Source organism: Balaenoptera physalus (assembly GCF_965194825.1).
Source record: "Balaenoptera physalus genome assembly, chromosome: 5".
Lineage (NCBI taxonomy): Eukaryota > Metazoa > Chordata > Mammalia > Artiodactyla > Balaenopteridae > Balaenoptera > Balaenoptera physalus.
The window spans coordinates 37,942,826-37,962,820 of NC_138884.1; the positions used below are offsets into that span (position 1 = coordinate 37,942,826).

The 19,995-nt window shown below is 40.6% G+C and overlaps 1 protein-coding gene and 1 long non-coding RNA gene across 11 annotated transcripts in view; one reads left to right on the forward strand and one right to left on the reverse strand.

Moving 5' to 3' along the window:
• FBXW7 (F-box and WD repeat domain containing 7) overlaps window positions 1-9,203 on the reverse strand; it is a 203,923-nt gene extending 194,720 nt beyond the window's left edge. For 3 of the 10 annotated variants that reach the window (XM_082463378.1, XM_082463377.1, XM_082463376.1), the window contains exon 1: window positions 8,100-9,185. The gene's annotated coding sequence lies outside the window, so the exon portion shown is untranslated. Of the gene's footprint in view, window positions 1-8,099 lie in introns of all 10 variants that reach the window. The other 7 variants (XM_082463379.1, XM_082463375.1, XM_082463373.1 and 4 more) reach the window with 5 other exon arrangements.
• On the forward strand, window positions 8,314-18,110 carry LOC309661617. Its single transcript, XR_014264100.1, has 6 exons — window positions 8,314-8,427; window positions 8,539-9,650; window positions 11,750-11,830; window positions 13,101-13,276; window positions 13,524-15,733; window positions 16,297-18,110. It is a non-coding gene; the product is annotated as an uncharacterized lncRNA (long non-coding RNA).
• Window positions 18,111-19,995: the final 1,885 nt, after the last annotated feature.

Here is a 19,995-nt window from a genome sequence, read left to right on the forward strand (position 1 = left end):
TCCCCTCCTCTGTACATCCCATCTCTCCTCTCCTACTAAAAGGCCTTTACAAAAACTCAGAAATATTGTGTTTCCTACTCTCAATTTCTAATCTAGTAAGTTAAAACTTTTATATTTCTCTAAGGAAAAAAAGTCTACCTGTGTAATACTCAGGTAGAAAAAAGGTTCCCCACTCGTTAGAGCAGCATTCCAAAAGTTATGTTAGTCAATGAAGAGACCACCAATCATGCAAAAGAAAGCTAATGACCCGCATATTTATTTATATAACCTGGTATTACAGACATAATAAATAAACAGGAAGAAATTAAACTCACTAGAGAGATTATGCTCTTCTTCCATCTATCCAGTAACCTATTCATAATTATAATTCTTTCTGAAAATCTCTAAAATGGAAAGAAGCATAACTCCAGAATTATAACTCCAATCACTACCAACAGAAATATTTAAAATACTGACTTTGTTTAAAAACTAGAATATCCATTAAATTAACTACTTAACCAGAGATCCACTAATATATGTCAATGTGATTTCTGCATTTACACCAAAATCTAAAGCAAATCTGCCTTAAAAGAAAAGTTAAAGAATGAGAACAAGAGTTGGCAAGACAAACAGTGCTAAGGAACATATCTCAATCTTTTCTTTCTGCCTTTGGATTTTTTTCATACACTTATCTTAAATATACAGTTCTATTAAATAAACAAACTATGAAGGCATAGACAAATTGTTCTCAAAGTAGAAATACTTTCCAAATACAAAAAACTATCAAGAAGTATTTATTTCTTGAATTGGCCAATAGAACATTGATTATGCCAAGTTTGAAGGGTAAGTTATTTCTGAAAACTGATCCTATATTTAACAAATATTAAGCATGAAAAGGGAATATCCAACTCTCCCTCCCTCGCTCTCATCATTTTAAGAAAAGGAGAAAACTAAAAATTTAGTTAAAACAAAATCCTTCAATAAAATCCTTCAAATAAAATTCCTTCAATCTTAATTTGAGATGTAATGATACAAATAAAACTTATTAAACTTCATGACTTTTTTTTTAAGTTTCTTATTCCCAGTGTTAAAGAGATGGATAGTTAAAAGACTGGATAATCCAATTACATCCTGATATTTCTAAATGGACAATTTAAACCACAGTCATTTTCAGAGATAATCAATAAATTATTCAAAAAAGAGTCCTTTCTGATCTAAGTACTATTGAAGTCTTTAGGGATGAATCCAAATTCCAGTTATGTTCAAATCAGTCTCTTTTCTATAAATAATAAGCACAGCAGTTCTGCCATTTCTTTACTTTTTAAGATTTTTTTAAAAATAAAAACGTTAATGAATGATACACTGTTTCAGAGGCTTTTGAAAACATGGCAGAATTACTTCAGTATTATTTGTCAAACTCAATGGCTGAATTTAAGTGTTCGACAATATAAAGCCTGACTTTAGCCTTCTGTCTATGTCACACTTTAAAAGATCTTTAACTTAATAAGTTAACAGTGATGGGTCACCTTACTATATGCCAGGCACTGGAAGAGCTTTGTGTATGTTTTACATTATCTCATTTAATCCTAACAACAACCCTGTGTAAGACATGTCCCCATCAACAGGTGATGAAGTCGACAGTAAAAGGATAAGTAGCTTGTCCCATGCCACAAAGCCAAGAAAGGTACTGCCTAACTAATGAGTCTTCTGCCTCCAGAGTATCAATGTATTTTATGAGGGAAATGAGAAATTAATTAGCAACTGTTGCTGGCTCCATGTATGCATATTTTCAACCATTAGATCGTTATAAATTACCCACCATTATTAGTGGGACAAGTCCTTCTCAGACCTAGAGGATGTCATGCAAAGGTCTATTACTACCCCTTACACTACCCTGAAAAGCATGCCATCCTAAAAGTCTCATTAAAATATATACATTCTTCCAAAAACAAACCAGCAATCTGTCTTGACACTTCACATTTGGCCTAACATATATTGATGGGTTCAGTATCTTCTCCTATGGTGATCCTCTCAGAGGAAAGGCTAAGTGATTATAAAAATATTTTGTACCACTGTCTTTTAATATTTCCTAAATTCCACAGCAGTCATGAAGGAGCATCTAGCATGATACATGTACACACAGACACACAAACAGCACATGCTACCTCCTGCCTAAAGCCACCCAGATTTCCAGTAGCTAACCTGCAGCTGGAAAAAAAGGGCAGAGGTGAAACAGCAGAGTAACAGAAACTGCACAATACCTGACTGATCTACCAGCTACCCCTTAGATGAGGGGAAAGAGCAAAAATTAAGATACCAAACAATAACGTCTCTTGCCCATTTTTTATTATTTTTCAACTACCTGTATTGCAGGATAATACAACACAAACATAATATTTTCTTAGTTTTAGAGAAATCAATTGTTACTCAAAACTTTTTAAGGGACCATTTTAGAAAAACTGTTATACATTGGTTTGTCACTCAATATCCAGATCTAGTACAGATGTTCCCTCAAATATTTCACAATTCTGAAGGTAGAACAGGAGGAAATTTTAAATATACATGTGTGTAAAAGTATAATTATTAGAAAATATATATCCCATAGTGTTCAGGAAATGTCATGTAGATTTAGGAAACACACTCTAAACACATTGTGAAAGGGATCATGACACAGTATCAATGAGGTATCATAAAAAAGTAGCAAAAATCTAAACTACACTAAGGCATAAGACAGACTGGTTTGACACTCAGTGGGGAAAAATCTCAAAGTAGAAATGTTTAACAGCAAGAGTTCATTACTTGAAAACAACTTTACTCATCTGTAATGACAATTCAGCTACACTAAAATAAATAAATAAATAAAACCTAATACACCACTCTTTTCCCTGGTCCACTGAAAGTGTCACCAATATAGAATATTTCTATTCGGAATATTTGCAGATAGGAGATGGACACCTCGTATCTTTTAAATTGCCACTCAACCTTAAGCTTGAAATAAAAGCAAGATTTTTTTAAAAAGCAAGGAAAGAATCCTCTCCTAATGAATAAAAAAGCAACTTTACAGTGACCTTCTTCCTAAAAGGTATACTAAAATTGTCAGGTTATGTAAAATTGTCAGACCCCTTTTTTAAAGGAAGAGGAATTGAAGTATCAATTATATATGTAGAAACATTATGTAAAGTAAAAGCAGGTTTGAAACTAAAAAGTGGTCACTATTGCAAGAGTAACCCCTCCCCCTGCCATAAACAGGGGAATCCTGAGATAAATAAGATTTATGAAACCAGGGTAAAAATATACCACCATCCAATGTTGACATATGAAACAGATGTTTTGATATTAGCTATGACATAAAATTGCACAAAGTGAATTATCCTTTCTAAACAACACATTTGAGATTTATTTTTTGGGTGAATCTATTAACCCATGCTACATTTACCCTTAAGAACACAGCAAAACTTTTTAAAGTACACAGTTAAATGATTTAAGTGATCTGGTAAGATATAATACTTGAAATTAACAAAACAAAAATTGTGGAGCCAATAATTCTACACAATGACTTGGTCATTGCAAAAGATCAAAGCTTTAAGAAACAGAAGTATCAAACCTTAATGTTCTTATAGTTTGACTAATATTTTCAGCTGATTCAAACAAACCATCAACACTTCTAATTTTACATCTAAAGTAAATGCTTTACAACTTATTTTCAGAACCTTTCAAAATTATACTCACAAGTTTCTTCAAAGATACTTCTGGCCATGATACCCAGCCAGTGTATCACTATGTGGTATCTTATATGGTATGGTATCTTTGAATAAGAAATACAAGTAGTCCTACTTTTTAGCTTCATCACTTTATAGATGGCATTGCCCTTGCTCCTCAGTCCATAGTTTTCATCACTGTGGAGGCAAAAGTACCTTGAATAGTAGACTCTGTGCTTTATGCAGAATTATTTTAAGACTGCCTCCAAGGAACACATCTCATTTAGAAAACAGAGACCAGCTAAAAGAGCCAGTCCCAGCTTTGTAGTGGAATGAAGCTCATACTGCATGTTGGTGGACTTGGCAGTCAGTGTTCTATACCAGGGGTCCATAAACAACGAGCCAAACCCAACCTACCTCCTGTTTTTATGTATAAGGTTTTATTAGAACACATTCGCATTCATTCACTTACATATTGTCTGTGGCTGCGTTCACGAGCACTTCAGGAGCAGAACTGCATTGTTGCAACAGAGACCATATGGTCCACAAAATCTAAACTATTTACTATTCAATAACTGGCCCTTCACCAGAAAAAAGTTTGCCAACCCCTCCTCTACACAATGAGATGCCGGAGGCAACACAAGACTTCTCCAAAAACCATCTCCAAGTACACGAATTGGGCTGCTGCTAGCCTAGGTGTGGGCTTTCAGATCATCCGGTGATAAAACACACAAACACAAACACACACCCTCAAGGCTCTTTAATCATCCCATATCAGTCCCAAAGTTGCCAAGGCAGAGCACACGAGGTGATCACTCCCTACCACCAGGGTCCCACCTTCCCCACTGTCTTTACTAGTAAATCAAGTTAACCCAAAAAGGCTGCCCTTTAAAGTTCATCGAAACATGATTTCGCCTGCATAAAAACTGTTGTGGAAAATAGAGGGTTGAGGAGAGAAGGCACTCATATGGCATATATTCCAGATCCTAGAACCACCATAGATCTAGCTCCCTGTCTAAATAGCTGTGGCCCGGAAGGTCCTGCCATTTGAATTATCACTCTTAAGAAGAGGCCAAAGAGGCTACTAAGAAGGTGAATTAGAACTAAGGAACACAAAAAAGTGTGGATATACATATTCCCTACCTCACAATCCTTAATCCTTGTTAGTGTCAACACTAAATGCAAGTTTCACCACAAAAATTTTAAATTTTAATTTTTAAAAAAATCAGTCTTCCAGTGTCCATAAATGCTTCGAAGATGTCTGAATTTTTTTAAGTGCCAAGTTGGTTTTTGTTTGTTTGTTTTTTAATAAAAAGATTTTTTAAGGCATTTTCAGCACTGCAGTGCCAACACAGGGATATCCCCTCCATTGTATGGGACACAAAGACACACACCAACTGCGAGCAGGGGAAGCAGCGTTCTTTGCCAGCTATTTTTAGCCCCACTTCGTCATGTTAGAGACCAAACTTAGGATAATAATGAAAGGCAAACTTTAAAAACATGAATTTGATGAAATAGATCTGTCCTTTTATGTATAAGTTCCTTAACACTGAAATTTTATATATTCTTCTGAACTTAATCTCAAGGGACCTATATACCTTACAAAAAGCTTGTTAGTGTTTCAGAAATAATCATCTGCCCTAAGACTGAACTGGTGGCCATGTTTAAAGGTTGTTCCTCCTTTTTCAATTTCAACCCTTATTCACTTTTAAAACAGGAGAGTCTCATCCATTCTCCTCTTCCTGTATCTTTGCTAACTTTAACACATTCCCCTCCCCCCAAATACCCATTTTTCAGCTCTCTACTCTCCATCAGCGCTATACAGAAACCTTAGTACTTTGATAATGACTCCCAATTCTACATTTTCAGCATATCACTCATTATTTTACTGTCTTAAGATTGCATTGGTATCCAACTTTAACCCTAAAATTTAATGTCCAAAGTCCACTGCCTCATTTCCGAATTACTTTTTATAAGAAACCACTAGCACCATACTAACATACTGGAAGCACCTTCTTTTTCACCCCTCCATCTGTACAGCTCTTCAATGACTGTGGTGTAAAAATGTTAGTTCTCTAGAAAAACAAAATCCTAATCCAAGTATAATGCTTCTTGGCTTAAAATACGATTTCTTCTCAATGGTCTAAAACTACCCTCTCAGAAACATTGTTCTCAATTCATTCTTTAGGCTGCAAACATGTATCCACACAAACACAAATTGGCCCTAAGCCTACTCAACAATCTCCCTCTGTATTCCCATAAGCTAACTTCCTAATTACATTTGTCCCTCACCCCCTCCAATTCCAAAAGTCTTAAACACTTTATCTCCACCTGTTCTTTTCTTCCTAAAAAACTTTCTCCTGGCTCAGACACTCCAATAAGTTCTGTATAGTCCAACATCAACATTTCCCTAGTGAAAAATGTACGAATACATTTACATCTATAAGGTACCAAACAGTAGCTGACGTACAGTGGTCGCAGATAAAAACTGGTCCATTCCCCCTTTTCTATAATTTTGTGCAATCTGTGTTTCACTGCCTCTGCCACCCATAAGCAAAAGCATCTCAAAGGCAGGGACCCACAAATGCTCTGTTGTTTCTTTGTTACCCAAATATACGATAAAACATTACCATGATTTTTAACCAATCTATAGTCAAAACAATACAAGTCAAAGTTGTAAGCAACTTTGATGGAGTATAATCTACGCTCAAACTAGTTTGTTGGTCTGTCCTCCTTTGCTCCCCCAAAAAACAGCCTATGCAAGACTAGATTTTTCTTCCTATCTTTGTGAAGTATGGGATACATGACTTCCTCAGGGTCACAAAATAACAGATTTAGAGACATTTGTTTTTGATTCCATGTCTAACATTACATCCACTACTCAATATTTTGATGCCAGTACTTATTTAAAGTAGAATTTAAGGTTCCTAACAAAAGCATAACAAGGAAAAGGCATATAAAGAGAAACAAAACAGCTGGTGAAGTTCCAGAGGAGTGCAAAGTGATCAAAAGGATGGAAGAAATTATTCTAAGACAGACAAAAAGTCAGGAAAGATGATAGTAAAGAGGGGCAATCAAAATCTACAAACCAGGAAAAGATGAACTCCAGCTTGTTCTAGCAATTCTCAAAACACGAACTTGGGATGTGTCTTGAAACTTTATAAAGAGACAGGTTTGGGATAAATAAATGAACTGTTACATAATTCAGGGGCTAATAAACCTGTAGAATTCATCTCTTCAAAAGAGAAAAAGTACAGGATGAAAAGTTTGAGAAAGTTTTAAAGAAGTTTAATCAAGATCCTGAATGGAAAAGTTAGCATGGATAATCCCAGGCTTACATTCATTCCCACAAAGTTCCTCTCAGCAGTGGCTTCAGAGAGTGTGAGCTCACACAGTTGTCTGGAGGGGCCATAATTCTTAGTACTGCCTATGTTCTGTTATATAAAATTCCACCCTATGCTTAACCCTAAGGTCTGTATAAACATATGAAATGTCAATTACTTTCCTGCATCTTAATTTGGCACTCTGAGGGGATACCTAAATTACAAATCAAAGACTTTATAGACTTCACCTTTAAAATAAAGGAAGAGGAAAAACATCATTCTTCAAAGAATTAAACATCAGAAGTTTCTCCTCATTTGATAGAGAAGCATGAGATAACTCAAATAAGCAAAGCTTCAAGTCATTCCAACAAATAAAAAACTGCTAGCAATTAGGACATACGCTACTCAAGAAAAAAAAGCATTTGCGTAAGGAAAAAATTTAATACCTTTTATAAACTGGTTAAAGTACTAAATGCTCTCCCCCAAATCAGTTGTGATCATAAGAACTCAGAATTTCCTGAGTAACTGAAATCTGTTGCAGTGTCTTCCTGATACGCAGGAACTGCACCCAGGAAATGAGAAGGTAAAAAAAATTCCTGTACCACTAGGTACTGAAATGAAATCTCTCAAGGAAGACTGGCAAAAAAGAAAGCAATTTTACTTTCAGGGGTTCAAAGAGTCAGGGGTCCCCACTTGGGAACCAAATAAGAGTTGCCCAGAGACAAAAACTACTGCGCTGTTTCCCACCGGGTGTACCAGGAAAAGGTGTATTACAGAGATGTCCCTTGTGCGCACATAGGCTCTGGCTTCCTCAATTTCCTTTTGCCAATTACTGGCCAGAAAGATACCAAGTATCCACCCTGGAGAAAGACAGAACTCCTCGAAGAGAAACCTGTGGGCTTGCGTATCACACGTACAGAGCGCTAAAAGGGTACAAAACACAGGACCAGCCCGGATGCCTCTCCCCGCAGTGAGGACTAAGGTACCCCTCTCGTCTATACAGTCCCAACACTCCTGGAAAACACCGGCAAAACTCCGGAGGACGCCCCAGCATCCTCCCCCTTTCTATCCCTCCATTCCCTTTCCCGGGGCCACTCACACTTTAGAGAAGAGCCGGGCGCTGAGAAAGTGGGGTGCTTCCCTTCCTCCTCGGGACTCAGGCGGCAGCTGCGGCAGGCTCCGGCGCGTTACTGAGGAAGAAGCGGGGCTGGGATCGCTAAGCCGGCGGCCACCCGGGTCTCTTCCGCGCCGCCGGAGCAGACGAGGCGGCGGCCCCGCTTACCTCCTCTTTTCCTCTTCCTGGGTCTCTTCAGGCTGGGTCTTCTGCCCGTCCCGGGCCACTTCTCCCCAGACAGTCACGTTTGGGAGGCTCCGGATTTTGTTTTTGAAAAGTTTCTTCTGGGCGGAGGCTGCGGCCGGCCCCCCGGGTCCCCCCCGGCCCCGCCGCCCTCGGGGCTGGGGCGGGGGAGGGGGCTCTAAGAACTCCTCCCGGAGTCCTGCCGAGGAGCCGGGGGGCCGGCGACTGGCCGAGAAAGAAGACCCCCGAGGGGGCGGAGGGGAGGGGGCAGGGAAGGAAAGGACGGCGGCGCCGGTCCTGCTGTCCCCGCCGCCCCGGCCTCCGCTTCACATCGGGGTCCCCGCCCCCCCGGTCGGGGGGTGGTTGCCGGGCTTGGGGTCCCGGCTCATACACTCCGGGGCAAGATGCTACGGCCCCGGGCGGGTGGTCGAGGCGGCGGCGAGGTGGGGGACCCGGCCGGCTCCGCTCGGCGCCGCCCCCGCTCCCGGCTCCAGCATGTGTCGCTGCGGCTGGGACCCCCTCCCTCCACCTTGGGGGTCCCTCGCCCCGCGCCCCGGAACGGACAGAAGCTCCGGCCCCTCCTCAGCGTCCTCTCACCGCGGAGCAGCCGACTAGTCCCGACCCGAGGTAGCCGCCTCCCTGCCCCCAAGCCGCCGGCTCCGGCTCGGGCTCGGGCTCCGGCGTGTGCAGCCGCCGCTGCCGGCCGGGAAGGCGAGGGGGGGAGAAGAGGGGTGGCCGCGGCTCCCGCTGGCCCAGGTTAGGGCGGAGGTCTCGGCGGCGGCCAGTGCACGGGCGCTGGGTCTCTCGGATGCTCCCTCGCTCTCACGCTCTCCGCGGCGGCGGCGGTAGCGCCCCGAGCTCAGCTCGCTGTCTCCCTCGCTCAGTGCGGGGCTCTCGCCTCACTCCAGAGAGAGGGGCGGGAGGAAAACGGCGCGGACCGATGACGCAAGTCACCTAGCAACCGCTCTCTTCCCCCCTCCCTTTTCTCTCCGCTCGGAGGCTTCCTCCGCGGGCCTTTTTTCCCCTTTCCAACCACCCCGCCCTGGGCTCCTCTGGCGCGCGCGATGACGCTCCAAGGGAAGAGGAAGTCGGGCTCGGCGAGCGGGTGGGTGCGCCTCGGGCCGCGGGACTCGCCGCCGCTGCCGCCGCCTCTACGGCCGCGTCAGAACTGAGGAGAGGAAGGGGAGGAGCCGCGTGGAGCCTAAGCTGCCGCCTAAGCTTACCCCTGACCCGAGGGCAGTGGAGAGAGCCTGCTCCGTAGCGGTTTCCCTCAGAGCAGGTGGTGACTGCTCCTTGGGGAGCAAGGAGGAGGCCCAGGCCGCGCGGCCATGGTCGGGCGCGCATCACCCGAAGGTGAGGCATTTGGCCCCAACGGGCCTTCGAAAAGCCCGGCTGAGCGAGAAGTTATCTTACAGCCTGATCCGCTGCACCTGCTCGAGGGAGCGAGCGCCCCACCCTTGCCGCCGTGTGGGGCGAGACCCAGCGCCCGGTAACGCGTGGTCGGGCCGAGCAAATGTTTGATGAATGAATGAATGAATGCCTCCCTCCCTCGCGGAGCTCAGAGGAGTTTTACGGAAGTGCAAGCGCTTTGTAAGCTGCGTAGCATTGTAAAGATGAGAGTTGTAACACATCCCTCTCCCCCCTGTCCCCCTCCCCGCAAGGAAATAGGGGTGCGGCTTGAGTGAGGAGTCACAACCTGAGTATTTAGTGAAAAAAGAGGCGAATTGCTGGGACGAGGGAAGGGAGCCATCCTCCCGGAGATTGTGGAAGGATTTTTGACTCTTTAAGGAGGAGAATTTAGCAGTGCCTCTCTTTCAGGAATCATTCTTGCTTGTGGTTTGGAGCTTTGGAGAGCTGGTATTGGTTGTTAATCAGTGTCCATTACCGTCATCAAGAAATATTGGCCTGTGTTTCAGGTCTGACTCAAAGGCTATTTCCTTTCTAAAATAAATATCATTACCATTTAGGCAGGTCTTCCTACGGGTGTCATCCTGGAAAGTAAATCAAAGTAAAAAACTCATGAGGTTGAAAGGGTAGTTCTCTAGGACAAGAAATTTTAAGATAAAAGGATTTCAGAATCCTCAGAAATCTGTCTTGAACCTGTCCTGGTGAATAGTGTGAGAACGAGATAAAAGCAGCAGTGATGAAAGGAAGCAGATTCCACAGTTGGGTCTCCGGACTCTGGCGTTCCTTACCTCTTCTGGAAGCAGCAGTAGTGGCTGTTACAGGTCTTTCCACCTCAGGGGATGAGGAGCAAGTGTTTATAGGCAGATCTGGGGAGCTCAGAGTTCCTGCCGCTACTGCCACCACCATATGCAAATAGGCCAAGGAAACTTGTAACTGGGTAAAATCCAAGGGCTCATTTTTATTAAAATACTGCAGTAAAAGTGATGGGAGGAGGGAGATGGATATTGCCAAAGCAAGAAGAGACTCACAAAGTAGCGTCTGCCCAGCTGCCCTTCATCCAAAGTTCTAAGAGCCAGGTTAACTCTCCTACTTTTCAGCTACCCTGGATTCGACTCTCTTCTCATGACCAGTCCTTAACAGGTCCTTCCAAATAAGACTCACAGGAAATCAAACCAGAAAGTGATGGCCTCACACGGCTACAAAGTAAATCTCTTTGGATTTTGCTCCTCTTCCTAATTTTTTGATGAAAATGGCAGGAGTGAAATACACAGATTGAGGGGATTTTGTAAAGCCAAGCACCTCAGATTTTAGGTTCTGAGAGCTTTGGATAAAAAGAATGCAAACATCAGAGCTCTGCAACCCAGCAGAGGACGCCTCCAGAAAAGTGTGTAACCACGTGGAGATTTTCAGCAGCCTGATCTGTTTTCGTTGTCAGTGGCTCCACCAGAGAACTTTGGTGCTGAGAGGCAGAATGGCACTCAGCCACCTACTGATGAAGTTACAGCTGCACTAGCTTACTAGGCAAGATCCACCCACTTCACCCAGTATGATAACTGGAGGAAACAGCTGGAAGTGGTGACGGCAGAGAAGGAAGTTCATACATTTCCAACTTGGTCTGCATCTCTTTAGTTCTTTTACTTCTTATTAATCCAGAGGAGAAAACAGCTGGTTCATTCGCAATTCCAAAAAAAATCCGAAGTTTTAGGTAACAGCGTTCTTTGCCTGGTACATCAGTTTGTATGATAAAGATCTGCATACTATGTTAAAATATAACAATGGGATATTTGTATAAGGTTCTTTTCTGCTACACTTGAAAGTGAGCTCGTCTGAGAAACTATTTTATCAGTTTTATTATCCCACATCGGTAGCTCTTGCTGTCAAAGATTTCATAAGCTAAATTTTCTAGCAAAATTTCTTTCTAGAAATTCCATCTACAATATTCAGTTACTTTTAGCGGTTTTATTGTGACATATGCATTAAAATGCTTACATCAGTTATTCAGTGTAGTGAGTAATTGTAAAAGAAACCTCCATGTAACCAACCAGGTCAAGAACTGGAACACTGCCAGCACCCCAGAAGTCCCCCGGTGACCTTCCTGAATACAACTCTTTCCCTCCCTTTTAGAGGTAACCATTATTCTAACTTTGGTGATAACCATTTCCTTGCTTTTCTCTATTGTTTTATCACAAGCATGCATGCATCCCTAAACAATATATTGTTTGGTTTTGCCCTTTCTTGGAACAAAATAATATGTAACCTGTTGTGCTTACGGCTTTTCGCTCAACATCGTTTTTAATCCATATGTTGTTCTATAACTGTAACTCGTTCATTTTAATTGTTGCATATTACAGTGTTCTATTGTAGCAATATGCCGTCATTTATTAGGCATTCTATTGTTGATGGATATCTAGGTTGTTTCCAGTTTGGAACTCTTATAAATGCTGCTGTAAATATTCCTCATGTATGTATTCCATCACATCTATGTGAGTTTCTGTATGGTGTATACCTGGGAGGGGTTATGTGTATTATAAATTTGAACGAATCATGCCGCACTGTTTTCTAAAGTGTTACACTCACGCCCACTGTGTATGAGCCTCATGGCTCCACACCCTCAACCACATTCGGTATAGTCAGTCCTTTTCAGCTTTGCCAGCTTGGTTGGGATGTATACTTATCATTGTGGTTTTAACTTGCATTTCCCTGATTGCTGATGCTATTGAGGACCTTTTCATATATCAACTAGCCATTTGTATTTCTTCTTTTGTGAAATGTGTTATCGTTTTCATGCCTAATCACTGAGATACCCGATTTTCCAATATCCTTTTATAGTCCACTCTTGAATAATATAGTTCAGGTAAGGTAATACTACCAAATGAGTTACATTTGGGACAAGTTTTTTCCAAAATAAGGATAATTATAGTTTGCCTAATTATCTCTTATGAATTTGATGATAAACTTCTTAAAAGTAGGACTATAAGGCTGTATTTTTTACATTCCAAAATAATGCCATGCTTTCAGCTACTAAATTGTTGCTGGAATCCATCATGGTGGTTTCCAGTTTTGTTGTGACTTAGTTTCCCTCAAGTATGTAAAGCCAGATGTTTATTCTCTTGAATCTATGTAACTAAACTCTGTTCTTTGTTGCTTTGTATTTTATAGGCAACTGTGTAACAAATCGTTTAACCAGCACAAATTTTTTTTCGTCTCCAATGTTCATTCATTTTATAAAAGTCACAATGGCTTTTTCTTTCCTCCTAAAGTTCCTGCTAAAATACATACTTTGTTTGTTTTTTCATTTTACTCATTAATATCAAATACATACCATCCATGTCACTCCCTGGCAAATTTTCCCAGAATATTCTATTTGACTGTGTTTATCATTTTCTTTTCTGTCAGTTCTTTGTTTAGAGTCAGTGATATTATAAGACTGGAAGAAGACCCTGAGAAATTAAATGACTTACCCAGGGTCAGAAGAGCAAGTAAAAAGGAAGCCTGGACTTGGCCCCAAGTCTTCAAAATAGAGTATGCTCGCTGTTATATCACACTGGCCCTCAGGCTCCTGGAACAGTAAGGTAAATTAATTCTCCTGGTCTATAGAGTATTTTTCACTTCCACATGGCAAACCTCCTATTCTACCGTTGGATAAGGTTACTTTATTTTAAGCCTAACAGCTTTAGGATCAGATTAAGATTGGTCTGAATAAAAATAAAAGAATAAAATTTTTAGAGATTAATATAAATAATAGTGCTAAAAAGGGGTTACATGGAAACCTGCTTTTTAAAAAGAAGTTTTCTCCACTCTTGCCTTCATCCCTTATAGCCAGTCTGTCACTAGGCCCCATCGCCTCTCCAGAGAATTACCATACTTCCTCAACATCTGAAAAAAGAACTGAAAGAAAGCAGTGGTTGGTAGTGTCAAAATGATGCAGCAAACGCCCTCGGATTTGGTGATCAGCTCCCTAATAATATCATAATGCTGTTAAAAATGTTGAAAAATATCAGAACTTAAAGACATTTTTAAATACAAGAACAAATCAATCTAGAAAACTTATCAACTGTTTGGTAAGATTGTCCCTGTGTGGCCTTTATCATCATCTAGGTTTGCATAAAGATTGATTCTAAAAATGAATGATAGATGACTACTAGTTTTAATGGAAAATAAATTAATAAAATAATTTTGAAATAATTTTATGTTTGATAATTTACCTTTAAAGTTTCAGAAGAATCCTTCATTTGATTTTGTCATTAATAGTCACTATTTTTATCCAGTAAAATCTAGCTGTTATTTTTAAAGTAAAATATCGAGTGAAAACAGCCTTAAAGAAAATAACTTCATAAAAATATTAAGGTAGGCTTACACGTAACTTAGCTCTGAAAAGCACAGGTTTCTAAATGTTTTGGCTTGAAATTCAAAACTGAGTTATTGAATTAACGGTAGGGAGTTGCCAAAGGTACCAGATGCATAAATATTATTTGTATATTTTTGTCTTCCAAAAAGCAGTGGTACGTAGAAAACACAAAAGGGTTGGAATATCTATCCTAAGCATAGAACTTTCATATTTACTTCACCATTCAATGAACAGAAATTTACTTATCACCTACTATTTCCTAGCACTTGACTAAGTGCTGGACGTATAACAGTGAAAACAATGGTGTCCTGGCTTCATGGAGTTCACGGTCTGGTGCCAATATGTCCCAGGCTTGATACTTGACCCCAGCCAGGTCCATCTAAAACTATTTGAGCTATATTATCATCTGATGATATATTTTATGAATAATTGGGTGACTGCTTTGTTCTCTTGATAAGCAAATAAATGATCACAGGCTAGAAACCTTCAGTCGTATTGTCATTTTTCAGATTTTCATTGACAATTTTTAAAAATACAGAAACATTGAAAGAACAGTATAATTTCTGTTCATACACCTTCCACCTAGATTTAGTCATTGTTAACATTTTGCTATATTTGCTTTATGTACGTTTTCTGAAACGCTTGAAACTAAATTGCCGGCATCATGATGCTTCATCCTTTTTCTTAGGTGATGCTTCAGCAGGTATCACTTAAGGAAAAGGATATACCTAACCCCAACCTTTAGTCAGATCTAAGAAAATGAACAAAAATCTATATCTAAATTTAGTTCACATTTAAATTTTCCTGATTGTCCCAACAATATTTTTTTCCAGCTTTAATGGGATATAATTGACCAATAACATTGTATAAGTTTAAGGTGTACAACGTGATGATTTGATATGCCCACATATTGTGAAATGGATTACCACAATAAGGTTAGTTAACAAATCCATTACCTCACATAGTTACCTTTGTGTGTTTGTTAGGGGGTGGGGGGTGGAGGACATTTAAGATCTACTCTCTTAGCAAATTTCAAGCATAAAATACCAACATTATTTTTGATAGCTTGTGTCCTGCCCCCCAACCTGATCCAATCAAGGTTCACACATTGCATTCTTCAATCATATTTAAATGTAAATATTTTTAGGGAAACTAAAAACTGGGCTGTCCAATACTGTTTGGAAGTAATTGCTTTACATTATATCATTTCCTTTTTTTAATGTTATATTTTTAGGTCTACTAAGAACATTATATATTTTCACTAAAGGGTGATCTCCTTTCCTTCAGTGGCTTTTTCACTCACCTTTGACTCCGTGCAGCTTCAGTGGTTGGGGGAGGTGCTGAGCAGTCCTCTGTTTTCCGAAAGCAACCTGTCCATTTCTCACACGCTGCTTCCTTCTGCCTTTGCCCCACCATGTCTTCCCTGGAAGGCTCTCATCTTCCAGCCAAAACCCTTATTCCCTCTTTCTCCTCTCCTTGAATTTGTCCTAAATTTCTAGGAGCCCTTTCAAGGGCATCTACCTCACAGTTCCTATGTTCTCATTCTCTACCTGTCTTTCAGGCTACCACAACCTCTGCTTAACTAACTCGACCAGAATCTGCATCTGATTTTCGTTACCAAAACCCTTTCACTAGGAGTCCTTTGCACCAGAACCCACCACCACTGCAGCCTGCCACCACAGTATGTACTTAGCTGATTCCATATGAAGGAAAAGACATACTTGACAAGAACCTAGAATGTGCAGTTATTTCATTTAATCTTCACAAAACCTTGCAAAGTAGGTGCAAGATGCCCACGTTCCTTTTTCCTCTTCCCTGGCCACAAAAGAGGACTGTGTTTCCCTGCCTCCCTTGCAGTTAGGCTAGAGCCCAGTGATTAGTCTGTCCAGCAGAATGTGGGCAAGAGTAATGTGTGTCATGCCCAGGCTTGATCCCTAAAGTTTCCCATGAGATAATCAGCTCCTCTGTCTACAGGCTTAGAAGCAAAGGATGTGCAGATATTGGATCACATGCTAGAAGGAGTCCAGATTCCTTAGTTGCTGCTTGGAGAAGTGCTATCTAACTTAAATCAAACAGTGAACAGAGCAAAACATATAAAGTTATGTTAAGTTGCTGAGTTTAATAACAAGTCTGCATTTAAAACATAAAGAATGTTAGTATTCTACTCTAGTGAGGTTAAGTGATATAAGTAAGCTTTTGTGACCTGATGAGAAAATGCAACCCCCTTTTGTTATATTTTTATAGAAATATGAGTTCTGAGTTCCAATTCAAGCTATAAAAGGACATTTATGGAAAAGAAAACAACAATCCTAGGGACTGACTCTTATGTGAAAGAATCACATGGTATAACATCAGCACTCTCCAGATATTTGTTGAAGGCTTCCTTGTCAACCAGTAGGCTTCCACTTCGAGGATGAGAAGATATCCTTAGGTTCTCCAGCCTGTCGTTGCAGGATTGACATTTCTTTCAATAACCAAACAAAATGTTATGACCTACCATCTTATATGTTATGAAAAGTTCAGAGCCAGCTCTCTCCACTGTGGCTGGTGTCCTCAAATTATTTCAGTACCTTGCCCCTCACTGGACACGAGTATTTCATTTCATCAGCATAAGACTGTTCTATGTAGCAGACTTTTAGGTTGAGGGGTAACAAATGGTTATTATAGTATAAGAACCAACTTAGCAACACAGGAAACAATTTCAAAATTGATGTCAGATATAACTTTTCCTAAAACTGTTGGTCAGTTGCAACCTTAGGGAATTTCTCACTGATTATGTCTTTCCTTAGGTCTCTCCCAGTCACCCTGGATTTGCTACTCTAACCCCATATCCCCTTCACATCTTTCCAGAACAGTCTCTTTAAATACAAGATTCCTTTTACTTTATTACAAGCAATTCAACTGTCTTAGGTCTCCACCTTTGATTTAAAAAGCCCATCAAACTCGTTAATAATTTATGCAGATGCAAATAACAGAAAACCCAACTGGCATAAACATGTAGAGAGTTTGCTGTTTCTCTTAATAAAAAATCCACTGGTAGGGAGTTCAAGATTGGCACAGCAGCTCAGTAATGCCATCAAGTACCCAGGCTGTTTTTCTTTCCTTGCCGTCCTCATTGCCATCCATGTCATGTTGACTTTTATCATCAAGCCTGTTGTTTAATGAGTCACAAATAGGCTGCTGTTCCTCAGGAGCTACATCCAAATTGCAGACTGGAAGGAAGGAGAACGGGTGGTGCCTGTATGAGGGAAAGCCGATTCTTCTCCCAACATTTCCAGCACACTTCCGTTTAGGTCTAATTGATAGAGTGGTGCCTTGGGGCACACCTAGATCTAAAGAAGGCTGAGTAGTATTTTAGCTGGGCATTGTTGCCCAACAAGAGGTTGGATTTCTATAACTAAGGAAAGCGGGAAGAATAGACAAGGAGTAGGAAATTAGCAGTGTCTGACACACTTTGTCTTAGTCTGTTCTGACTGCTATAAAAAATTACCATAGACTAGGTGGCTTATGAGTAACAGAAATTTATTCCCCGCAGTTCTGGAGGCTCTAAGTCTGAGATGAGGCTGCCAGCATGGTGGGGAGAGGGCCTTCTTCCAGGTTGCAGACTGCTGACTTCTTGCATCCTCACATGATGGAGAGCAGCGGGCAGCAACCTCTCTCCTAACTCTTAAAAGGGCACTGATCCCATTCATGAGGCTCCTCCTTCATGACCTCATCTAATCCCAATCACCTCCCAAAGGCCTCACCTCTTGGTACCATCACAAGGGGGGAAGGAGAGGAGGGTGGCAGGGCAGAATAAGATTTTAACATACGAACATTCAGTCCATAGCTCCCTTAAAGATGTTTTTTGTAAAAAGACCATCAACCCCAGAGATGAAATGCCAAGGTCTAAACCCCAGAAACAGCTACCATGGTTTTTGTTTTAAATGGCAATTTCCCCAATGCTTGGCATACAAACATCAGTAATATGTAGAATTTTCTTTTTGGCTTCTTGTAGTTTAAAAATTCCAGCAATATAGTTTCAGGAGCATTTTTAATAAATGAATTTGTGACTTCCATATGGTTCATTTTTAATCTCTTACATCATCATGGCAAAACACTGCTTATTAGTGGCATTTTAAGCTCTTGTTTTAGACCCATGTGTAAGAATGATTAAATATTCATTTCCCTTTTAAAACCAAACATAAGCATTACTTTTATTTAGTTTAAAACAATCTGAAACTTACAAAAAATTACAAGTACAGTAGGAAGAACTTTTTTATCTTGAACTCCCATTTGGGAGCAAGTTGCCAGCCTGATGCCCCAGCATCCCCAAATACTTAAGGGAGTGCAATCAGTTATTCTCCCACATAATCACAATATAACCATCAAAATAAACATGGATCATTTATATTAAACAATCCTAAGACCTTCATTAAATTTCATCAATCATCCCAGTAATATCTTTTATAGCAAAAAAAGGATACACTTCAGAATGTGTATTGCATTTAATTGTCACATCTCTTTAGTGTCCTTTAGTTAAAAATGTTTCCTCACTCTTTGTTTGACTTTCATGACCTTGATACTTTTGAAGACTCAGTTAGTTATTTTGTGGAATATCCCTCAATTTGGGTGTGTTTGTGTTTGGCAGGAATATCACCAAAGTGATGCTGTGTTCAGGTGACACTCAGTTTTGATTTGTCCTATTACTGGTGATGTTCACTTTAATCGCTTGATTAAAATGGTGTCTACCAGGCTTCTTCACAAGGAGATAACTCCAAAATGAAGTTACTATTTTTTCCATTTGGAATTATCAAGTATTAATTTTGCAAAGAGATACTTTAGGTCTAAATAAATATCCTATTCCTTATCACGCCTTTACTTTTATTCACATCAGTATCAGCCCCTGGTTTCCTATTTTGTTCATTGGGTTATAATTTGTTACTATTATTATTTATTTTGATGCTCACATTGTCCCATATTTGGGAACCCCTTCAAATTGGCTTCTTTGTCATTTTGCCCCATCCTTCTGTGAGTATTTTCTTTTTTTTCTGACACAACAAAATGGTCCTGGCTCATGTTGTCCTTTCCCTGCCCCAGTATTGCAAGTGGCCATTTCTCCAAGGAATAGGGTTACCAGATAAAACAGAGGTTAATCAGTTAAATTTGAAAGTCAGATAAATAATGAATAAATATTTAGTGTAGGTATGTCCCATGCAATAATTTCTTGTTTGCTAAATATTTGCTGTATTTTTATATACTAAATCTGACACCCTACCAAGGAGCCCTGGTTCCCTTACGTAGCAAATGGTATTTAGAATCCACAATCTGGATAGGGCTGCTTGTTGCAATTTGAGTTCGCAGCTTTTAGGCTCTCTTGATGGTCAGAGCTAGAGAACATGTATACACACACACGCAGACATTTACATCTATATTTATATATCAACATGGATGCCATAAAGATACAGATACGTTGCAGTCCGTGATTTCACACTGATAACTTCTAATTCCAATTCTGAAGGTGTATTCTGGTTTTCTCCCTTTCCGTGTTTATGACTTCATTCTCTGAGGGCGAGAATCCTGGCCCTCATTACCATTAGTATTTTTACTTATTTGATCAATCTCTTGATATATGACCAAACTCCCATCACTGTCCCTGCCCCCTCCCCTGTGAGGATGCCCCGCATGTGCTCAGATCCCATGCTTGGACATCCCCGCAGGTGGACACCCTCTCACCCACCTCACCACAGGCCGCCCCACAGTGTGGGTGACCTCTTTGTTTGGCCGGGACCTGTCCCACCCCGACTCCGCCCCTGCACAGATCCTCACCTCTCTCCCTGCACAGGCTTTGTCACCACACACTGGGCCAGCCTCCGTGGGACTCCACACCAGCCCTTTGTCCTGTGTGTACACCCTCCTCACCTTGCTCTGAGCACAGACGTCTTCAGGTATAAGTGATACTTA